The sequence below is a fragment of the Furipterus horrens genome, unplaced genomic scaffold (assembly GCF_987537825.1).
Source record: "Furipterus horrens unplaced genomic scaffold, mFurHor1.1.pri manual_scaffold_12, whole genome shotgun sequence".
NCBI classification, from domain to species: Eukaryota; Metazoa; Chordata; class Mammalia; order Chiroptera; family Furipteridae; genus Furipterus; species Furipterus horrens.
Genome location: NW_028327182.1, coordinates 28,222,632 through 28,246,684, shown reverse-complemented (window position 1 = coordinate 28,246,684; position 24,053 = coordinate 28,222,632). Strand labels below are relative to the sequence as shown.

At 34.8% G+C, this 24,053-nt stretch overlaps 1 pseudogene across 1 annotated transcript in view; it reads right to left on the bottom strand.

The window, feature by feature from the left end:
• Nucleotides 1-24,053, bottom strand: part of LOC149995980 (protocadherin-9 pseudogene) — a 586,254-nt pseudogene that overhangs the window by 322,109 nt on the left and 240,092 nt on the right. Inside the window, exon 2 of the transcript XR_016507474.1 lies at nucleotides 14,402-14,477. The product of XR_016507474.1 is annotated as a protocadherin-9 pseudogene (transcript). The remainder of the gene's footprint in view (nucleotides 1-14,401; nucleotides 14,478-24,053) is intronic.

Here is a 24,053-nt window from a genome sequence, read left to right as displayed (position 1 = left end):
TAAATAGTTCTTCTATAAACATAGGGATGCATATATTCTTTTAAATTGGTGTTTCAGGATTTTTATGATATATTCCCTGCAGTTGAATTGCTGGGTCAAAAGGCAGTTGCATTTTTAGTGTTTTGAGGAAACTCCATTCTGTTTCCCACAGTGGCTGCACCAGTCTGCACTCCTACCAACAGTGCACTGGGATTCCCTTTTCTCCACACCCTCACCAGCACCTGTTGTTTGTTAATTTATTAACAATAGCCATTTTGACAAGTATGAGGTGATATCTCATTATGATTTTAATTTGCATCTCTCTGATGGCTAGAATATAACCCTTGTAAGCATATATGCACTCAATTTAGGAGCATCTAAATATATAAAGAAAAACTTTGAGGACTTTAAGGAAGAGATCAACAGCAATACAATTATTGTTGGAAATTTTAACACCCCACTGTCACCAATGGATAGATTTTCCAGCTAAGAAATCAAAAAGGAAATAACTGACTTAAAGGACACACTACATTGAATGGATTTAATTGACACTTATGGAACATTCAACCCAAAGCAAAAGAATACACATTCCTCTCAACTGAACTTGGATCATTCTCAAAGACAGGCCATATGGTAGGACACAAAGAAGTCTTAACAAATTCAATAAAATTGAAATTATATCAAGTACTTTCTTGGATCACAATGGCTTGAAACTAGAAATCAACCTCAATTAAAAAACTCAAAAAAATTCAAATACATGGAGGCTAAGTGACATGTTATTAAATAATGAATGGATCAACAATTATATCAAGGAAGAAACCAAGAGGTACCTGGAAACAATTGGATATGAACACACAACAATGCAAAACCTATGGAACACAGCAAAAGCAGTCCTGAGAGGGAAGTGCATAACATTACAGGTCTGCTTAAAGAAGACAGAAAAATCTCAAGTAAACACTCTTTCTTATATTACTTGTTGCTCAGGTCAGATTTTACTGATTGTGGCCCTGGCCTGGTGGCTCAGTTGGTTGGAGCATCATCCCATACCCCAAAACATTGCAGGTTTGATTGCCAGTTAGGGCACATACTTAGGTTTCAGATTCAATCCCCAATTGGGGCACATAGGGAATGCAATTGATGGATGTTTCTCTTGCTCGTTGGTCTCTCTCTCTCTCTCTCTCTCTCTCTCTCTCTCTCTCTCTCTCTCTCTCTCCCTTTCTCTCTCACTAGAGTCGATAAACATTCCTCAGTTGAGGATTAAAAAAATAAAAGATTTTACTGCATGTGGAGTATGAAACACCTGTATTTCTTGTTTTAAATCATAATCTTCTGCACAATAGTTTTGACTTAGGAGAGATTACTGAAGGGTTAATTTTAGATATATACTGTAACTAGTGCTTAAGGACTTTAAATCTGAACTCAATATTCTCTTCTGAATTAGGAACCCTCTTTAACGTTATTTAAAAATGTATTTCCCTAATAAAAAGAGCCTCAAAAAAATATTCCAATGAGACGCCACTCTTACTATGATAGGGTGATATGTTTTCTAAGCTTTTAGTGTATTGTTTTGTGGGCCCAAAATCTATTTTTAGTCCTCAGACATAGTTTCACAATTGTCATACTGTGTTTAGTCTAAAGCTGCTTCTTTTTTTAATCATTTTAAAAATATTCTATTTATTTATTTTTTAGAGAGAAGAGAAAGAGAGAAAAATCAACCAGTTGTCTCTTGTACACCCTCAATTGGGTACCTGGCCTACAACCCAGGGATGTGCCCTGACCGGGAATCGAACTGCTGGATGATCCTTTGTTTTGCAGGATCATGCCCAACCCTCTGAGCCATTCCAGTCAGGGCTAAAACATAAAATATAATGTACTCTCTTCCCTGACTAAAGCACTTTTTTTCCCATTCATGGAATATTTTAAAAGCTAGTTCAATTTTATTTTATTCCTAATGTGAAAAGGTTTTTCTTTTGAATGTGCAGAAATGATAAAATACCTGTTCATGTCAAAACACAAAAGCATGAAAAAAAAAAAAAAATCAATGAACCAGAGCCTGCACTTCAGGAAGTTTGTGGTTTAATTCTTTCCTGCCAGTGAGCACTGAAATTACAATTTTTAGGTTATTTTTTAATTGTGTTGTTGATTTGCAAAAATTAACTGGCAGATTTGCCCAAAATATAGTATAATGCCTGTTTGCAGATCTGAATGTGAGTTAGGTTATTACTAACTACAAAGAAATAAAGATTTTTCTGGTTAGTTACTTGGAATAAATCTGTAAATGTTCTAAATTCAACTGAAGATTAGGAGTCTGGAATATTATATAATTTTCATTAATATTACTCACATATAAATAAATTCTCACCAGTTAAACCTATTTGTAGATGCTTGGGCTTATCCTATAGAAATAACAAGGTCCTATATTTATTATTCAAAGCTCTTTTTAGATTAAATCTATGTAACATCTCAAACAACTAGTGTTAAATCACACAATTTTAAAAAACAAAATGTAACTGTCTATGCAAGTAAAATGAAATGCAGAGATAAAATATTATCATGATGATTTAAGATACACTTAAAAAAGCAATATCTACCTTTCTGTAAGTAGCCAGCAAGAAACTGGAATATAGGGAAAATAGGTCCCGTGTTTCTACAGAATTGGAGCCAAACAGTCGGCTTAGATAATTGTGTAGTTTGACTTAATTCTTACAATAATATTAATGTAACTGCAGACGTGCTATGAACCTAGAACTATTCTAAGTGAGTTGCAGGTGTTAACCTGGAATTTGTACAGGTGTTTGAGGTGAGTAATCTGATGGTCACCGCACGTGCACTGAGGTCTTTGGGGCAGGGTTATGTAGCTGGCAAGAGGAACAGGCATTGTATGAGCTCAGTCTGTCTAGCTCCACAGTAATTAACCACCACACACATTTCCTCTCAGCACCTTACTTGAGAGGTCTGAAATATGTGTCTTTTTTTTTTTTTTTTTTTTTTTTTTTTTTTGTATTCTAGGTGGATATATTTACTAGGATCTGCAAAAAAAAGTCTTAAAATACAGAAACAAATATAAAGAATGTCTCTCCCATCTCCCTCCCCCCAGTACCTTCCTCATATGTTGACATAAGTTCATTTGGAATTTGCTAGATCCTAAAAATTACAGATTGGCTCCTGAGAACAAGAAATTATGCAAAAATCAATTAATGCATAAAGAATCCTAAAATATGACACATCAAAAGATTATTAAACCAAAAAAAGTGATGAATCAAAACTTTAACAAGAATTTCCGTTTGACTCAGTAAACATTTACAATGGAGTATTTATACAGTTGACTATAAGCACAAACTGAACTTGTAATGCTGAAGTGTATTACTCTCTAATATGGAAGTAACTATACTAAAAAGTGATGCTTTTGCAAAGTAAAAAAATTATATCTTTCCATGAGGTAGCGTCACATGGCTAACTCCAAAGTGGACTAATTATTGCTCTAAATTCTAATTGTAATTAAATGCATGTCTGGGATAGATTCCCTCATAATACTTGAATTTTATGTGAGTTTTATATTGAGTTTTAATTCAACATTGTATTTTTAGGGTAGAGGTGCAAGTTTTAGAAAAAATAAAAATACAGATTGGTAACTTAAATTTCAATCTCAGACACATAATATTTTCTCAGTCTAAGTATACTCCAAATATTTCAAGCGACATGGCGATATTGTAATATTTGGGACACAATTAGACAAAAGACTTTTATTGTTTATATGAAATTCATATTGAATTGGCCAGCCTGTAGTTTATCTGGCAACTTTTCTTTGGGGTTTTTAAAATTTGGCATCCATGTATTTGTTAGTCACACTAATTCTGAAAAATTTGCAAACATCTGTCAGAAACATGTGTAAATATAGTGTTAAGGTAAATTTAGGACATTTTCGACAAATACCTATTGTTTCTTTAAATATTTCAAATTGTTTTAAACTAAATAATTTTTAAATTTATTTTCATATATTAAGATAAAAAGTATTAGTGTGATTCTATGAGTGTATGTCTTTACAATTTGTAATGTATTTCCACATTTTCCTTGTGAGATAGCTTTGGGGTTAAAAAGGAAACCTTTAATATTATGCTCTTAAGAGTTACTGAAATCAGTAAGCTCTTCTTTTTAGATATGGCTACTGATTTATTTACCCACCGCTACTTTTAACACTCAAATTATTCTTAACAAAGATATACAAAGAATTGTTTTTTTTTCCTCTAGCAAAGACCACCCAGTCTAGGGTAAATTAATGTTATTTTGTTTTATGGATCCTTAGAATAATGACTGACATGACAGCATGCAGCTATGAAAATGTGATTCCATGTAGCACACCAATGAGAGTTGACATGACCCTAACTTTACACTAGGAGGTGCATTGTTCCTACAGATACCTCTACTATAATAGGTAATACTATTCATGACCTCTTAAACAAGTTCAAATGCAAAAAAATATTACTAAGAATTTTAAATATTAAAAATAAAAGTACTCAAAACTTCTTCTAGGGATTAAATTCATACTTTAAACTTAATAGATCTAAAATTTTCCAGAAGAGAGAGCTTGGTTTATAGCCATTTTTAACTACTTGAGGTAATAATATACAAAATCATCTCATTGTGATTTTAAAAATAAAATAATGCAACAAGAAGTGTTTTGTTATTAATTAATATAATGAATACTTTAAAATCATAAGGTAAACAAAATGTATTTAAAGTAAAACAATAAAGATACTGGAACATAACTATCCTTTATTATTTATTTTTATCAGCCTTTAGCAAACCATCCACAAAAATATAATTAATATGAAAAAATAGACACAAAAAAGAATTAAAAATATGAAGCTTTTAGAGTTCGAAACTATGACCTTGTTAGAATTTTCTTTCTTTTTATGTATAACAATAATTGTACATTTCAAAATTCACCATGGTAATTTTCAAAACCTGATTGGAAATATTTTACATAATAATTAAGATACATGTTTTGCTTCTTCTGCGCCTTTTCACTATCTATTCATAATAATAATAATTTTTAAGTGATATATCTAAACTGAGCCTGTAGCATGTACCAATATCCCTATGACCCCTGAGTCAATAAGTTAGGTCACAGGTTATTTGTTCTTAATCACAATTCCACATTGCCTGCACCCTTAAATATGTACAGAACTTAAACTTCCCAAGAGCTTTCAAATATATTTTTAATTATATTTTAATTTTGTTGTTTTTGCTTTTGTTCTACACTACCCTCATCTTTGTCTGCCCTAAATTAAAGATTTGTCTTTTTTTTTCTTGAACTCCTTCTCTCCCTTCATAATTATCACATTTACACCCAGAATTTCATCACTTTCTATGTTGTCAGTTTCCAATTTCTAAATCAGAATCAAACTTTAGATTTAAAAAATTGTTAATTCCAATTATTTTCCTCTTATATTATCTAATATACTTAATTGTGTGGAATTCCAGTAAGTCACACAAACTAAAATTTTGGAACTAGAAAATTTTTCTCTTATTTGCTATATTACAGTATTTCCTATCCTCCCCAGAATTCAAAATCTGGCTGCAACTTATCTCTTAAAACCTTTTCAGGACTTCCGGCCAAGATGGAGGCTTAGACGGACACGCTAGGTCTTCCTCTACAACTAGAGAGGAATACAACTACTTCAAAACAAAGGATAACTAGAAATTCCAGAAAATAAAACTACACGGAAGCCCAACATATGAAGTTATAAACCAGCGGTGCCATTTGGGCAGGTAAGAGTTAAAGAGGGCAGCGCTGTTTGCGGTCGCACCAGGGGCGGCGAAAAATCCCGGCTGCAGTCAAGCCCCTGGCAGTGCACGACCCCAGCGCTGGGGAGAGCGGCCGCCGCATCGCCTTGAACAGTGAGGCCCAGGGGGGCAGGAGGACGGATCCCGGTCTCCTAGCTGAATAACTGTGTGAATCCATCTTGGACCCCCGCCCCCAAAGAAAGCACCACAGGGCTGCGAAATAGGTCGCGGACAGGCGCCGGTCACTGAATTGTGACGCGTACACAGGCACTGCCCCCTACAGCCGGCCCAAGAAAACAAAACACATCTGTCAAAATGAGGCAGACAACTATAGAAATCCCGGTGGCACAGCTCACCAGGCAACAGATAGAGAACCTGACAGATGAACAGATAAGAAACCTGTCAGAGGCTCAGTTCTGGGCCATTGTTATCAGGTGGCTTACAGAATTCACAAAAGAGCAGGAAAAAAGATAAGAAAGAAGCGAAAAACATTCATAACGAAAGGAACAAAACCACATACGAGACAGATGGTGAGGAAAAAAAATCCAGAGTTCATTTCAACAAACTGGAATATGGAGAAGGAACAAGCAGTCAACCAATGCAGAGAGAGGAAATGGGAAGCAACAATGAGAGGATCAGAAACCTCTGGGACAGCTATAAAAGGCCCAACATAAGAATCATTGGTTTGCCAGAGAGTGAGGAAGATGAACTAGAACTTGAAAAATTGAGTGAAAATATAATAAAGGAGAACTTCCCAGACTTGGGGAAGGGAATAGACTTACAGGTCCAGGAAGCAAGGAGAGTTCCCAAGAGACTGGACCCAGGGAGAACCACTCCAAGACACATTATAATCAAAATGTCAAAAATTAAAGATAAAGAGAGAATCTTAAAAGCAGCAAGAGAGAAGAAAAGAATTATGTACAAAGGGGTCCCAATTAGACTATCAGCTGACTTCTCAAGGGAGACCCTGCAGGCAAGAAGGGACTGGCAAGAAATATTCAAAGTAATGAAAATCCAAAACCTACAACCACGAATACTCTATCCAGCGAAATTGTCATTCAGAATAGAAGGACAGAGAAAGTGTTTCCAGGACAAAATAAAACTGAAAGAGTTCATTAGATCCAAACCACTGTTATATGAGATGTTAAAGGGACTGGTTTAAAAAACAGAAGCTAGGGAGATGAAACAAAGGCAAACTAAACAGGCAACGAGAGTGGAAAAGGAACTGTGGGTACGGGAAGCATATTGGGGGGAGGTCAACAGGGAGGGGGAGTGGGGAGAGGGAGGGAGATGATATAGGAATTGGGGATCATGGTAGGAGGGAATGGAATAGACGGAGAGAGGTTGGGAGGAACTGTATGCACAACTAATGGACATAATCTAAAAGGGGGGAACAACTGGAGGGAGGGGGGCCACCGGGTGGAGGGGAGCAGAGGGAAGGGAAATTGGCACAAATGTAATATTTTAATCAATAAAACACATTAAATCTGAAAAATAAAAACAAAAAAAAACCTTTTCATATATTGTCACATACTTGAACAGCTTAATATCAACCATTCTGAGTATCTTGTATGTTTCAGGCACTGTACTTTATATCAAATAACTGTAGTTTTATAACAATATTAATACATATTAATAGCCCCATTTTGGAGGTTAGTAATCTGAGGCCAAGTGGTGAAGCTAAGTACACCTGCATGTGCTACAAAGACATTGAATTATTTACTGCTTGCCCAACTGGCCATGACCTTTTACAGCACCAAGAAGCACTCCCCAACCCTCCAACACACATTTTATTTACTTATACAATTTCTATCCATGCAATGTAATTTGTTTAAAGTATCTTTTTATAGCATCTTTATTGAGTCTTATTAAAAACATATTATGTTCTACCCCCTACTTTTTAATATACTTATCATTAGCATTTATTCTAGGTAATTAATATTATCGGTACCCAGTATCTTTTCTCTTACAAAATTCAATGTCCTTTTTCCATCCCTACCCCCTTATTTAAATGGTCTATAAAATGCTCATAGTATGCCCCACAGTAAAAGAAAAAATGGCAAAACAATTTCAAAAACTTCCCAGATTCCTGAAGTTCCTGAAAACCTACTTATGAATCTCTCCAACCAAGGAACAGATTAAGAACTCTTGCTCTCACAGTTTAGTAGCTGTGCTTTTTTTTTTTTTTTTTTTAAGTTTAGGGAGTCTTGAATTAAATGTCTCTCCCCAGAACCTAGCATAGTACCTGGTACACAGTAGCCTCAACATGAGTGTACAAACAAATAGATAAACAAAAAAAAGAGATGACTGAGTCATGGAAGAGCAAAGTGATAAAGAACCTTAAACAAAAGTTCTTGAGTACTAAGAGGCATCAGAATGACTGTCATATAAACTGTGGCCCCTCATGATCCCCACTTTCTGGTGTTCATGACTATAAACATATATCCCTGTCCTTTGAGTGTAGACAGGACCAGAAACTTGCCTCTAACCAATTGGATGTGACAATAGTGATGAAATGTCACTCTTGTGCTTACATTAAGTTATATAAAACTTTGTTGCCACAAAGTCAGTCTCTTACTGGCTTCGAAGTAAGCAGTCATGTTGGGAGGCTTATGTGGCTAGCACCTTAGGATGGCCTCTAGTTGCTAAAAGCATTGTCCCACTGATAGCCAGGGAGATGCTGGAACTCTCAGTCCTGTAACTGCAAGGAAGTAAATTCTAAACATTTACAAAATCTTGAAAGTAAATTGTTCCAAAGTTTAGCCTGTAGATGAGACTGTAACCTGAATGATAACTTGATTGAAGGCTTTTGAGAGCCTGAGCAGAGGAATCAGCCAGATCTAACTCAGACTCCTGTCTTAAAAAAACTGTGAGATTATGGATGTTATTCTTCTAAGGTTCTAGGTTTGTGATAACTGGCAATATAATTAGATTATAGATAGATAGATAGATAAAGATAGATAAAGAGATGGGTAGATGTATGTTTGATATATAATCTCGATGCTTTTCATCTAAAAAATGTCTTGTGCTTTCTAATTTGGAGATAAAAATAGTTAACAATGTATAAGTTTTGGACTTAGATTTAGAGAACTCTGTTTAATAAAACAAAAATTTGAATTCTCATAAGATAAGAAACTAATCAAATTATATTTTATTGTTGAGTTTTGAAACCTTTATTTTCCCCTCAAACACAAAGCACAGTAGGATTGATTACCTTTGCTCTATACCATTCTTGGAGGAACTCTAGATTTGTTAACTCAGGGGACACTTTTGTAGGACCACCCTGAAATGATTACAAAAGTTCTGGTGAACACAATAGGTGACCATATGAAGTCACCAAACATTTTTATTTTGATATACATATTTAGTTCTAGGATACTTATAAAAATTATAAATACAGTTCACAAAATTATTGAATACAATACCGTGCTCCCCAAAATTAGTTTTATATTTAGTTATCACTGTGTATTATGGTTAGTGATTTTTTTTTCCTGCAGGTTAAGATTAGCATAATTTCTGAAGATTAAAATTTGATAGGGCAATTGTATTTTCTTCTGGAGTCTTTTTTATTTTATTAACTTGATTTTTCTCCCCAAAATGACAGCCTCTCTCTCATGCCCAAATATTTTAAATTCACCTTGTTCTCAGCATATATGAGGTCTATCAGGAAAAAGTCCAGCTGTTGTTAATATAACGAGAAAGGTTTGTGTAACATCAATGTAATTTAGCAGCCAAGGAGAGTGGACTGAAATGTGCATGCATGAACAATGATGACTTCACTGTACTAGTCAGTGGGAGTGGTAAGTGCCACTGAGTGGGCATGTGTACCGTGTGGCCAATGCATTCAAAATGACTGAGTAAAGCAAAAAATCTGCATCATACTATACGTTAAGCTTGACTATTCCTCCACGGAAACTATTTGGATGATCCAAAAAGCCGCAGCTGTGGGCAACTGCTGATTGGGAGCTTCATGACAACACTGCACCCACTCATGCATCAGGTCTCATACAGAGCTTTTTGGTGAAACATCAAATCACCCAGGTGACTCAGCCCCCCTACAACCTAGATTTGGCTCCCTGCGACTTCTGGCTTTTCCCAAAACTAAAATCACATTTGAAGGAGAAGAGATTTCAGACCATCGATGAGAGTCAATAAAATACAACAGGGCTGCTGACAGCAACTGAGAGAACTGTGTGAGACCCCAAGGTCCCTGCTTTGAAGGGGACCGAGGTGTCACTGCTCTATGAACAATGTTTCTTGTATCTTGTACCTTCCTCAATAAATATCTCTATTTTTCATAGTGTATGTTTGGATGCTTTCTGGACAGTCCTCATGTGTTATACCTTTAGGATTGACAGGAATAATTTTAATGTGATTTTTGCTATATATATGAAGAATATTTTTTTTCAGTTCCATGTCAGGTCCTTTGCATATATGTTACCTCATTACAAAATAAAAATATAATTTTAAATACATTATTAAATTGTGGAAAATACAAATAATTTAAAAGAAATCAATATTCCAAACTAAAGATCACCACAGTTAGCATGATGTGTTATTTTCTAGTTTTTGTTCTTTTGTTTTTATTTTGATAAAACACTTTTAATTCAACTCATTGCATTTCTCCTTGTTTTTGAATTATTGATTTATTCATTTAGTTGACAAACACACATTTCCGGCCTACTACATGCCAGGTACTGTTAGATGTGGAGAATATAAAGTAAGCAAATAGTCTTCAGATTTATTGGAGAGATGATAGTTAATCAGATAATCATAAAGATTTTCTTTGAGGAAAAGGTATAAGTGACATAATAAGGACAAACTGTTCCCCTGAAAAGAGCACTAAATAAGAGTTAGCATGTATAAGCTTCATTCTCGACTCACAAATTACGTAACTGTATACAAAGCACTTCCCTTTTTAAAACTCTGTGTAAAACAATTCTACTAATGTCTCAATTTTCATTAACCCAATGCCAAAGAAACCTGAAGAACTAGTTCTCTCACAAGTTGATCATCTTACTAGCAAATGTTCAACCAATTCACCTTCTTAATATTGCATCGTTCAAATTTCCTCTTAAAAAGTAAGATTAGTGCCCCAGAATTTAGAACTCATTGACAGTGATGCTTGCATTGTTATACATTGCCTTAAAGCATGTAACTTGAGGTAGTTTCTCTGACTAATAAAAGCATAAACTGTGGAGTCAGGCACTCTTGTGTTCACGTTTTGCTTCATATACTTGTTAAGTAGTGATAACACTAATTTACAGTATTGGTGTGGGATTCATAAACAATATATTTAAACATGTACTAGTCTCCTTACTGACTCATAAGTAGATCTCAAAAATTATCCCTAAATATCATCAAGTTTCAAAACTAACCTTAGTAAGAACTTTACCAACTGATTCATACACAGTCTGAGTAGAGTCAGAAGCATATGGCAGACAGAGCTTTAATAAAGAAAATATAATCTAAAATTTTGTACATAATTAAACAACAGAAAATACTTTAAAATAAACATTTAAAATATTTAAAAGAAATACTAGATATAAAAATGACCCCATTCATGATTCTCAGTAGGACAAGATTAAGACTTAATTCTGAATTAGTGATAATAAACTGTTCCTAATCTGATTATATAACTGTTTTTGTTTCCTTTTAATGTAGTAAAATTCTTTCATCAGTCTAGTTACATTTGTTAAAAATAACAATCATCAATTAAAAAACCCTTACTATTTTCTCACAATTAATAATTTTATTGAATTTTATATGGAGTACATGACCATGTTAATAAATTTACTTCTTAGTGAAATACAATTTACTCCAATAATTATTTTTTGAGATAATTATGTTTGAAAAAATAGAAATCCATACAAATGCAATACAAAATAACTCTACAGATAACACAGATTTGTGATTTATATGTATGATCGCTATAAAATCATGGTTCTTTAAGAATTATTAAATCACAGGCAGAAAACTCCATTAAAGACAAAGAAAACAGTTTAGATCTAAATAGCAAAACTATTACTATAGAAGATTATTGCTTCAATTATCCTGTACCTCACTTCACAATTTTCAGAGTTCATTACAAAATGTGAATGAAGAACTTTAAGATAATATATCATAATAACATCCTAATATGATTATCATTTAGTTATGAATCTCAATATATCTAGGCTATTCAAATTAATTCTGTTTCAGACATTTACAAAAAGGAGGTTAAAAACTTAAGTCCCATTAAGTGTCAAAAAAACTGTTAGTCTCCAGGGACCCTGAAGGCTTTTCCTTGCTCTTTTTCCACCAAGAAATACTGTTCTGGTTTAGCACATTTTATTGACCATGATTCTCCTGGGCGAAATCACTGTGTTGAGATTAATGTTGCAGTGTGTAAGGGTGCTTCGTCTCTTGGGTCTCTTTGTCCATATGACTAGATGGGTAAAAACTCTGAAGATTCCTGAATCAGGCTTTAAAGGGTACTTTTTTTTGTTTGCGTGTTAGTTTTGCTTTGCTTTTACTTTTTTTTCTTTCTTTTCTTTTCTTTTCTTGTTTTCTTTAGAATCTCTTCTATCTTCTGCCATTTGTTAGGTTGCCCAGTGCTGTTGCCCAGGTTTAAGTCTTTGAGTGAGTAGCTACACATTTTGGATAAAGTTCTGGCTTAGAGCAACTTAGGTTAATCAACATGTTTAAAATGGTGTCTTCTGGTCTTTGTTTAGGCTGAGGCCCAAAGGCAAGAGGAGTCAACTACTCCCCATGCAAAGGAGGTAGTCAAAAATCAGTTTGGAGACCCTTGGCTTAATGGCAATGAGAGATGTTTTAAAATTGAGGAGGAAGAAGCTGGAGACTAGAAAATCAGTTTAGAAAGAGCTGCACTATCTGACCTCTTCACACAGCTTCAGATTCAGTGGTGCTTAGACTAATCAAAACCAAGAAATCTAAAGAGAATAGTTGGCTGGCTCTCTCAAATACTGTGTGATAAAAAGTTGTCTCTTTGTATATGGCCTGTTTTTCTGGATATGTGAAGTCAAAAGATGCATTTAACATTTTCTTTATGAGACCAAGACCTACAACATGAAAGATTGAGAACCAGAGCTGGTATGGAATGTACTTAGACCTTCCTAAAACATTGGCTAGGGTAGGGAGAAACCTCAGAAAAAAAGAAGATGCAAATGTAATTTGATATGACAATGAGAAGAGAACCATTTATCAGAGAAATTTGCAGAGATGGGGGCAGAGTTTGAGGGGTGCATATGCATAAAATTCTCCCACCACCATCCTGAAAACAGTCAATTAAAAAATTCTAGAAGTCAGAGAACATTACTTCTGGATTACCATGACAGGGCTAGTTAAGAAAGTGCTTTTGTCCTTTTTACCTCCTTTTAGTATTTCTACTGCAATCACAGAATTGCCATAATACGTATTAGTACTTATCATTTTTAATAAAAGTAAACTAGTCAGTGATATTTTGTATAATAACATGACCAAAAAATATATAACACTTGTCGAATGTAATAACCCTTGTCCAAAATTCCCTTCAGAGGCCAAGGAAGAGCTCTCACAGGACTTACTCTGAATAAGCCATAATTTCTGAGATGGGGTGTGGGTCTATGGAGAACAAAGGTTCTGCCATGTACATTCCAGTTATTCCACTTGTTCAATACACTGATTAAAAACAAACCCTCCAAAATTGAAACAGAAAATAAAATAAGCCCCAGAAATCATTAGCACCGACCTTCACACTTGTTTCAAATCACTACTTTTTTTTTCAGTTTTCATTGGAAAATAGCATTCCACAGGACAATTTTTGTCTCATTCTTCGTTGACCATGTTCTACTTAACTCTTCTATAAATAACATGTTAAACATTGCATTTAACATCTTTGACATCAAGATGTCTGTCAACAAATAACTTTTTGAATTGTACTTACAGCATATTTTTCCTTTTTAATGGTTTATAAAATAAAGGTGCAACATACAAGGTAAAAGACAATTTCAGTGCAAGCCTTGGCTTTTTTTTTTTTTTTTTTTTTTTTTTTTGCCCCTGTAATAGGAGTGCCTGACTTAAACTTTGATTGCTGGAGCATCCACTTGAAAGATGACTGTCTCCAATAAATACATGACTAAATATGGGAGGCTCTCCCCACCAATTGAGGCTCCTTTGTTTTCAAGATCTTGGTTGATTTCAATAACTGACCATTTGGACTACTTGCTTGTTTACCCTTCCCCTAGGGCCTAACCTTCCACCCCAATAAAAGCACAACCCCGAGACCAGGCACTCACTCTCTCCCCCTCCACAACATCTCCTCGTGTGGTCCCAGGTGTGCTGTGTGAATTCCAGGTCTCATAAGTAATAAATCTGTGTTTTTTAAAAGTTTCCTGATGATAATTGCTGAAGGGCTTCTTGCAGTGATAGTAAGAACATGCAATGGTTATTGATAGGCTAAGACTAATACAAAACACCAATATATAGCACGCACATTGGACTTGATATATTTAAGAAATACAACAACAACAACAATAGAACCAGAAAAAAGAAAACAAATGCTCATTTTCTTATTCCCCAGAATGTTGTTTGAAGCACAAGTGCACAATACAAAACCAGAGGAACGCCAAACAGTCAAGTTTGGAAGAAGACTCACCAGAGTTGGGGTCAGAGTTGCCATCTGCTTCAGTCCTCTTGTCCGGAGAGGCCTGGTCGTAGAATTCGTCCTGTGGCTGAACCAGAGGAAGAGGGTGTGAGATCAGGGTTCCACTACCCACCGGTTCGTGGTCTCCTAGACCACTGTCACTGCAGCTTTCCTGGGAGCCATCAGGGAGGTGAAACGTAACACGGCGCTGCGACTACAAAGAAGACCACAGGACAGGCTGATTAACACTCTTCCAGAATGAAACAGGCGTGGTGGAACACAAATCAAATAAAACTTTAATGTAATGTAAAAGCAAAGTCAATAAAGCTTACAGCAAAGCTAGACATAGACATTTATTGTTTAGCATTTACCATGTAATGTCCAACTTACAAAATACAAGAAAGAATTTCAATCCTGGATAATTTATGAACAAAAACTAATGGTAAACTGTTGAAAATTATAGGAAGAAAGGCAAAAAAGAATATTCTATTTATCAAAGTTATGGACATTTTTTAAATAATCAGAAATGTACAAACATATATAATGTAATATCCTATTTCTTTTGAATGAACACACATTTTGTTTACTTAATGATTTTCGGGTAGTTTTTGCAATGAAATTATTCTTGCCCACTGGCCTAAATACTACTACCAGTCATTTGCTATAGAATATCCTAGTTGAAAGATGCTTAAAATATTACTTTTGCATCTATTTGCACAGTGTCACTATCAGAAGTGACCATGAATATATGAGGGCAGATTCCCCAAAAAGTGGAATTTATTTATAAAAAATCGTATATTTATTTGTACATATTTAAACCTCAGTCACCTTCAAAGTACTCTTCATCTGATGCAATACACCTATCGAGACATTTTTTCCCACTGCTCAAAACAGTTTTGAACCCTTCGATTTTGATGCCTTTTAGTGCTTCCATGGTGTTTATTTCACCTCTTCCATATTTGCAAAATGTTTCCCTTTGAGGACTTTTTTCATCCGGGGGAAACAAACAAAAAAAAAAAAAAGAAAGAAAGAAAGAAAGAAAGAAAGAAAGAAAGAAAGAAAGAAAGAAAGAAAGAAAGAAAGAAATTGCTCAAGGCAAGACCCAGTGAATTGGGAGGGCGGAGCACAGGGGTCCTGCTGTTTTTGGTCAAAAACTGCTGAACACTCAGTGCAGTGTGGGCAGGCATGCTCATAAATCACCCATCATGAAATGGGCAAACATGCTGTAAGAGTTTTCAAAAAAAATTTACTGAAGTTGAACGCAGCCTCTCACAAAAATGCCAGCTTCTGTAACTGATACAGATGGGTTCCTAGAACACTCTCCTAGTGGGAGAACATTCTCCTGTACAACAAGGGGCCCACCCTCCAGAATATAATTCTATTTTCTTGGAGGGTCTCCCCTTGTATATTTATATGTATATATTTTAGTGTTTTAATGAAATAAAACTGTTCATTTCAGCACATATTGTTGTGTATTCTCTTGGAAAATATTATAGCTGATGCAATCCATGAGATATGAGAACATTTAAACCTAGGTAGAATAAGGATTTATGACTTAGCAAATTATATGATGGTAGTAAATCTGTACTATATGTCTGATCGCACCTAATTTTCATTCTACTTTAACAGCCAAAAGACCTTTCAATATTATGTCACATGTGACCACTTTTCCTCAGATTTAACAAAATAATGAATGCATAAATAAAATACATAACATAATAAATACATAATGTATAACACAATCTTTTATAATACCAAAAGTTTGTGTTTTTCAGGAGACAATTTATAGATTATATTCATTTCAAAGAAAAATAAATGTAGTTAGAGACAAAAATACTATAAATAGATATACTGCTACTCTATAAATACATTTTTATAGACTGACATTTGAACACAGCCTATTTTCTGAGAGTCACTGGTTCAAATCCAGCTCAGAGTCATAATGGAGAAAAGCTGATACTACTTTACTGCTGCTCAATGACCTGCGTAAAATGATTTGATAGTTCATTACATTTTTAATGAACTGATGCTGACATCACATAAACTATAATCATAAATGGTACTAATTAAGTCAACTGTTGCACGTTTTGCCTTTGTGCACAACTATCTCTGTGCTATCATTCCCTTCTCCATAGGTTTTGATATGTGCCTAGTTAAGAGTTATATAATAAGCCACACTTGGATATTAATATCTGAAAAGCATTTCTCTTTTTTAAAGAAAGCCATGCTATCATTTACTTAGTATAATGTTTTGTCTCTCTCATATGAATTTAACCCTTTAGGGAAAATCAACAATACAAGTATTTTTTGTTTTTGTTTTAATATGCTCTTAATTCATCAGTATCCTTTTGTCATACACACAGCACTAAGGACAATGACCAGTCTGCTCTTGATACATGACTATCAAACATAGCTTTTAAAGTGTCTGACCTACTAAAAAGTCCATAATTTTAGTGATTGAACTATCATCTTTGCTCTTAGTTCTGCAGGAATACCCCTTAGTTATAGATCAGGTGAGTAGAAAAGAAGTTAAAGAAAAGAGAAAGACAATGGGACAGGTGATTCTGCAAGCTTTATAAAGCATTTCCAGAAGCCTCACAAACCATTAAAAAGTATCCTTCATGAAAGAATTTTAAAAAAGGTAAATTGGCATTTGTGATATTCTTCTAAATATAATTAATGTTGCTCTAATTACAGTATGTTTCCTCCTAAACAATACCCAAATCTACAGCACCAGTTATGCCTGACTCAGGCAGTTCTTACAATACAATCATTTAAACCAGCACTTACTGAATATCTACTAAATGCTTAGTGCTATGATTATACTAGCAATAAACAGTAAAATCATTTAAATATAACTTTTAAAATATAAAACTGAACAGATTCAATCTCACACATACTATACTATTTTTGCCACTTTATTAGTAAGAATTAATTTTAAATCTAGTATAATTTATTTGCAATGAAACACTATAAATTAGACTGACATAATGTTTAAACCACTGTGCTTATGAAAATATTTTTCTAGACTTCCAGCCAAGGTGGAAGCATAGGTAGATAAGCTTTATCTCCCTCCACAACCATATGAAGTACTGGACTATATCTACTTAAAAATTAAAAACAACCAGAATTACCAGAAAATCTAAATGCACAGAAGTCCAAAAGAAGTAATACTCATTCAGACAGGTAGAAGGGGCAGAGCCAGGGAGCTGCAGCAGAGAGACGCAGTGTGGTGGAGGCAGAGGCAAGGCAGTGGCCGCAGCCAGCTAGCAGAAAGAACAGTCACACATTATAAAAGTTGGGAGGGACACCTGGGGAGTGATCCCAGTCTCAGGCTAGACCCTGCAGCTCATGGTTCCAGTGTCGGGAAAATAAAACCTCATTGCTTCTGGCTGTGCAAACCAGTGGGGGTTGGAGCAGAGGAAGAAACTGCTGGTCTCTCAGGAGAGTCTGTTTAGAGGGCCCCACAGTCCTAGAACGTCCACAAAACCACCCACTGTGTGAACCAGCAATAGGGCAACAGCTAAAGGGGCACCCGTTTCATACAGGAAGTGAGTGAAGTGACTGGAAAAGGGGCGAGCACTGAGCAAGTGGCATTGTTCCCTCTTTGACCCCTACCCCACATATAGTGCCACAATGTGGTGAAGCGAGTTGCCCTGTACTGATGAATACCTAAGGCTCTGCCCCCTACAATGTAATAGGTGTGACAGCCCTACTTAAAACACAGAGGGAAACAGACATAAGTGGCTGTCAAGTTGAGGAGACAGGGAAGTGTGGCCCAAAAGAAGGATCAGATCAAGGATCCAGAGGGAGAACTAAGCAAGAAGAAGATAGTCAATATAATAGATGCAGAGTTCAAAACACTGGTGATAATGATGCTCACAGACTTGACAGATATGACTGTATATGGTAAATTCATAAGGGAAGAAGTGAAGGCTTTGCTAGGTGAAATAAAGAAAAATCCACATGAAACCAATGGAGAAGAGAAAGAAGCTGGGGTTCAAATCAGTGATTTGGAACATAAAGAAGAAATAAACAATCATTACAGAATGAATAAAGAATAGTTGAAAAAAAATGAGGAGAGGCTTAGAAACCCCTGGGACAACTTTAAAGTTACCAACATACGAATCACAGGGGTGCCAGAAGGAGAAGAGGATGAGCAAGAAATGGAAAAATTATGTGAAAAACTAATGAAGGAAAACTTACATAATAAAAAAAAAATTAAACATTTTACTTATTTATTTTTAAAATTTATTTATTTGTTTGTTTATTTTATTTTTAGAGAGAGGGGAAAGGACAGAGAGGGGGAGAAAAACAAAACTTACCTAATTTGGTGAAAGAATTAGACATACAAATCCAGGAAGCACAGAAAGTCCCATATAAGCTAGACCCAAAGAGGACCACACCAAAGAGGACCACATTAGAATTAAAATGCTAAAGATTAAAGATAAAGAGGGAATCTTAAAAGCAGCAAGAGAAAAAAAGAAAGTTACCTACAAAGGAGTTCCCATAAGACTATCAGCTGATTTCTCAAAAGAAACTTTGCAGGCAAGAGGGAACTGGCAATAAGTATTCAAAGTGATGAAAAGCAAGGACCTATAACCTAGGCTACTTTATCCAGCAAAGCTATCATTTAGAATAGAGGGGCAGATGAAGTGTTTCTCAGACAAGGTAAAGCTAAAGGAGTTCATCATTGCCAAGCCCTTATTCTAGAAAATGTTAAAGGGACACATTAAAAAAAATAAGATTATAACTATAAACAGTAAAATAACAACAAACTCACAACTATCAATAAATGAATCTCAAAAACAAAGTAAGCAAGTAACTAGAACAGTAACAGAACCATAGATAAGGAGGGTTATCAGTGGGGAGGTGGAATATGGGGGGGGGAAGGTGCAGAGATCATGAAGCATAACTGGTAAGTACAAAATAGACAGAGAGATATTAAGAATAGCAAAGTAAATGGAGAAACCAAACAACTTATATGCATGATCCATGGACATGAACTAAGGGAGGGGGGACTGCTGGAGGGAAGGGAGGTACCAGGAAGAGGGGGACAAATGGGAAAAAATTGGAACAACTGTAATAGCATAATCCATAAAATATACTTAAAATTTTTTAAAGAAATTATTTTCTAATTAATTTGATTCAAGTATATTTAAATCTTAATTGGCAAAATTGTGTACAATATATCAGTCTAATTGGAATTGGGGGTGATGATACATTTGGACTAATAATTTTGAACACAAATATGATGGTCATAAGAAAACTCAGCAAGCAAATTAATATTTAATTTATCATCATAATGCTTTATGCAAGTAGAAGAATAACTAAAATATCAAGGTAGATATAATATTTTAATTAATTGAAAGGCAGAAGAATGAGGATCTGCAAAGTGTTAAGAAACAGGAGTTGTGGTTGCACTAAGGATTCAACAGTACTTATCTAGGTTTTGCAGAATAACACCAGCTGAAGAGCAGGAACCCAACCTCTTGGAGGGGAGCCCTTGCTCTGCAGAGACTGGCCCAACACAACCTATCTTATCTCTTTGAACAAGTTACCAGCTTTGTTAAGTGGCAAAAATAGTGCCTTTGCCAGAGAAGTATTGTCAGGCGCTAATAAAATAAGAAGTATTCCTGGTATATAGTGCTTGATACATGGTGGGTACTCAGTAAAAGGTAGCTATAATTCTTGAAATTTATAGATGCATATTATCTTTTAATCTCAGTGTCTATCAATATTTAGCTAGCTTTAAAGATGGTATTCTTTCACCCCAGAAAAGAAGGTTTGTTCTTTAGAAGGGAGCTGCCTGGAACTCAGAATCATGGCATGCCCCATCCATGCCCTCCCCACTACCACCCTCCTTGGCCCGCCACTCCTCTCAGCTCAGAGCCTCCTCTGGGAGGAAGCTGCTCTGGGGAGGGAGTGAGGGACAAAGAAGATCAACAGCCCAGAATACATGTTTTTTTCCTCCAAGAAAGTGAAGTTTTTCCCATTGTTCTTTCAAGAAACCTATAATTGTTGGTATACTTGAAGAGAGAAAGAGAAAGACCTACTTCTTTACTACTGCCTCTGGGAATTTTGCTTTTGGGTTTATTTGCATGGAAATAGGTACAGTTTGGGTTATAAATATAGTCAAATCCTGCCTGACTGAATTGGAACAACACATGTTATCATGAGACTATTTCAGACTTTCCACTTAGATTTTGTTTTTCTAGATCTTTTTCTGACCCATAGAAAACTATTACTATTATTAATTTATTATTATTGGCTATATCTGGTTAATGGTATGAGTGTTACATTTGTTTATCTGATTTATCACTGACTGGTTTGCTCCAGGTCCCTGGCTGCCCCAAGGAAGAATAAGATGGGAACAAGCAACTAATAAGGTTGTTTCAAGTTATGTTCTCTGGGGCCTGCTGATATGAATTCCGACCAAGTGAACCTTCCATGAGATATTCTGTACTCTACACAAGCATAAGAGACCAAGCACACAAATACAGGTATGTGCAGGATCCTACAAGCTGAAAGGTGCCACAATGGTTTGCTTTAAGACATATCACCAAGCACCTTTGCAATGTTTTTTTCTTGGAGGTTAGTGGAAAAAAAAGAGAGAGCAATTCAAGATGCCTCAGGGCAGAGTTCTTCAAGAGTCACTGAAGCAATGAGTCACCTAAATATGCCAATCATTCCTTGAATGTTTCTCTTGTGTGTTTTGTATTGCTATAGAATATTATTCACCAATGAATACTCACATTCACATTTACAATTCCAAACCCATTGATCTAGAGGGATTATCATGTATTAAGATTTAGAGGTAAAGTTCATTTTGTCTTTGACTAAAACAGCAAAATTAAGAAAAAAGTGAAATGTTCAATAGGTGATAAATAATAAATTATGTAATGGAATAAAATTGAATAATTCACAATACTTAAAATTATATTGACATGGAAAGTATTCATAATCTATTAATAAGTGTAAAACTCAGGTTAGTAAAGAATTTGCTTAGTTAAATTGGATTTTTGTTAATTTGTTTTCGTATGTGAATATATATCCACTAAGTTCTGTCTATGCATACATCAACTATTTAAAGTGGTATTGTTTGCTCATGGAATTAAAGTGTTTTAAAATCTTACTACTTTGGCTACACTAAATTAATTATGCATTGCCTTTGTAATAGTGAAACATTTTAATTTTTAAGTATTTCTCTTCATCTCTCATAATAAATTAGAACTTAGTCCAAGAGATGGAAAAATCTCATTGACGGAATGTGGATTTTCTCTTGAGCTAATGAATGCCAAATACAGTCTTTCTATCCTTTTTCTGCTACTCTTACTTTAAGTCTTTACTTTCCTTACCTCCCTTTTTTATAACTGCAATTAAAAATCCTTCCCTTCTCCTCAAGTGGCTAAATAAGTACCTGAATCTAACACTAAACCAATTATTAATTTACCAATTAATGCCTGACATTTAAAATAATTATTCTCTGAAAAATTATAAATTGATATGGAAATAGAAAAAAAAGTACCTTAGAACTGCCTAAATACAGTTATATTTGTAGAAAAAATTTTAATTATCTTTCAAAGGAAATTTTCCTAATTCTGATTTAGTTCCTTTAACCATGTTCAGAAATAATACATCATCCAGCTACCTAATTACTGAATAGTGCACACACACATACAAGCACACACATACTTATCAGCCAGAATTTACTAATAATGAAGTAAAAGACAAAATCATGTTAAAATTTCATATATGAACTTGTTTTTGCTTTACCTCTGCATTAAATCCAATGAATATGTTTTTGAAATGATGCTTACATATGTACCTCTTCTAAAATTAGCAAAGAAATCATACCTAAGAGGGTTAAAAAGTCTAGAGACTGAAAACAGAATTTAATACAAATATTTCTTATAATATTAGAGACATTTAGATCTTTCTTAAGAACTACATTTTAATTGCAATGTTTACAATAATAGCTATGACTATTTGCAAGCTATGCAAAAAGGACTCTTTAAATGATGAATACATTTTCAGCTAAAACCACCAATTCAATTAAAAATAAGTTTCTCAATAGCCTCATGCCATCTAACATTAATGCACACAATACTTCCTCTTAATAAAGTCAGAATTGAGCAAAACTTCTAGTGGTTTAGAAGGTAAGGCATCCCAAAAAGCAATCTATGGTTATAGTTTAATTTGATATAACTTGCAGGCTCAACTGAAGGGAAACTAACATTGATTCATACATATTCTTCTTCATTCATGTTGGAGAGCTGAGTACCAAAGTAGTAAATCAAAAAAAGATTCTGGGTTTATGGTTTAGCAAAAATACTAGTAATTATGAGTAAAAGGGGTCCATTATCAAAAATAAGGAATAGTTCTGAAGGACAAACTCATAAAGGACATTTTGACTGGTGATAAATGAAATATTTAAAGAGCAGAATTATTTGAGTGATTTTGTCATTTTAAACTGAGACACTGAGTTATTCTTTTAATTATAAGTACTTAATGTTAAATTGTTCTATTGTGGAATTTATTTTTAGACAGATATTATTTAGGGATAATTTATTCTATTTGAATCTATTACATGTCTTCAGATGAAATAAAGTAAAGTGCTTTTTCTGTATCAGTTGTAGTGAGAAACAAACCCCGTGTTTTCTGATTTTCAACATAAAACACTACCCATCTATTCGTCTATGCATTTCATAAATAATTAGTGAGCACCTACTATATGCTAGACAACATTCTAGCTGCTACGAATAAAGTGGTGAACAAGACACCATCCAACAACTTCCCGAGGAGTATAATTTCATTCAGCCGTCAATTGCGAGGATGCTTTTGGCCAGCGGCTATGCCACCTTCTTATAACGTGGTTCACTCTATCCCTTGCGAATTACACAAGATGCGGGCAAGGTCAGTGCATGAAAGAGAGACCTTCAGTGTGTGAATCAACAATAATCTAAGGAGCTAAAAGAAGGAAGGGGAATGCATTCTGAGTTTATGCCAAAACAGTCCCCGGGTCTGTTGCCATCCTTAAATCGGAATCCATTTCCAATTAGTGAAAATTAAAAAGTAAGAAATATAGAAGAGTGACTGAACCTTTAGACCAGGCTATTCTTGACTTAAATACAGAATCATTGTGCACTTTGCACGCCCTTGAACAACAACAACAAAATTATCTCGGTAGTTAGAGAAATGTTAACACCTCAGTAAGGAGTCATGAAAACAAAACTAGCAAGTTTTACTGATAACATACGCACTTGACATTTTATGAGCATGTAATGAATATTTACTGGATGCATATAATTTATCCAGAATTGAATTAGGATAACTAATGGGTATGCAGTAGAAATTAATATTATTATCTACCCACCAAAAGTGCTTTTCCATGAGAAAAGTTCTGTCTACCCAGCAGGAAGGTTGCAATGAGTGCAGCTCTGGTTTAAGCGAGCAGCAAAGTGAAGCAGGGTAACTAACAATCTACTAGCTGTCAGTCTTTCCTGCTTTCCCCGTTCCGTGTTTACACTGTCAGAGTATTTAGAGACGAATGGGAAGGCTCAGCTTGGGTTTGAGAAGGATGTGTAACAACTTCACTGATCATTGGCAATGGATGCAACAGTGTCAGCAACTTCAAAATGATTTTCAAATTATTATTCCTAGT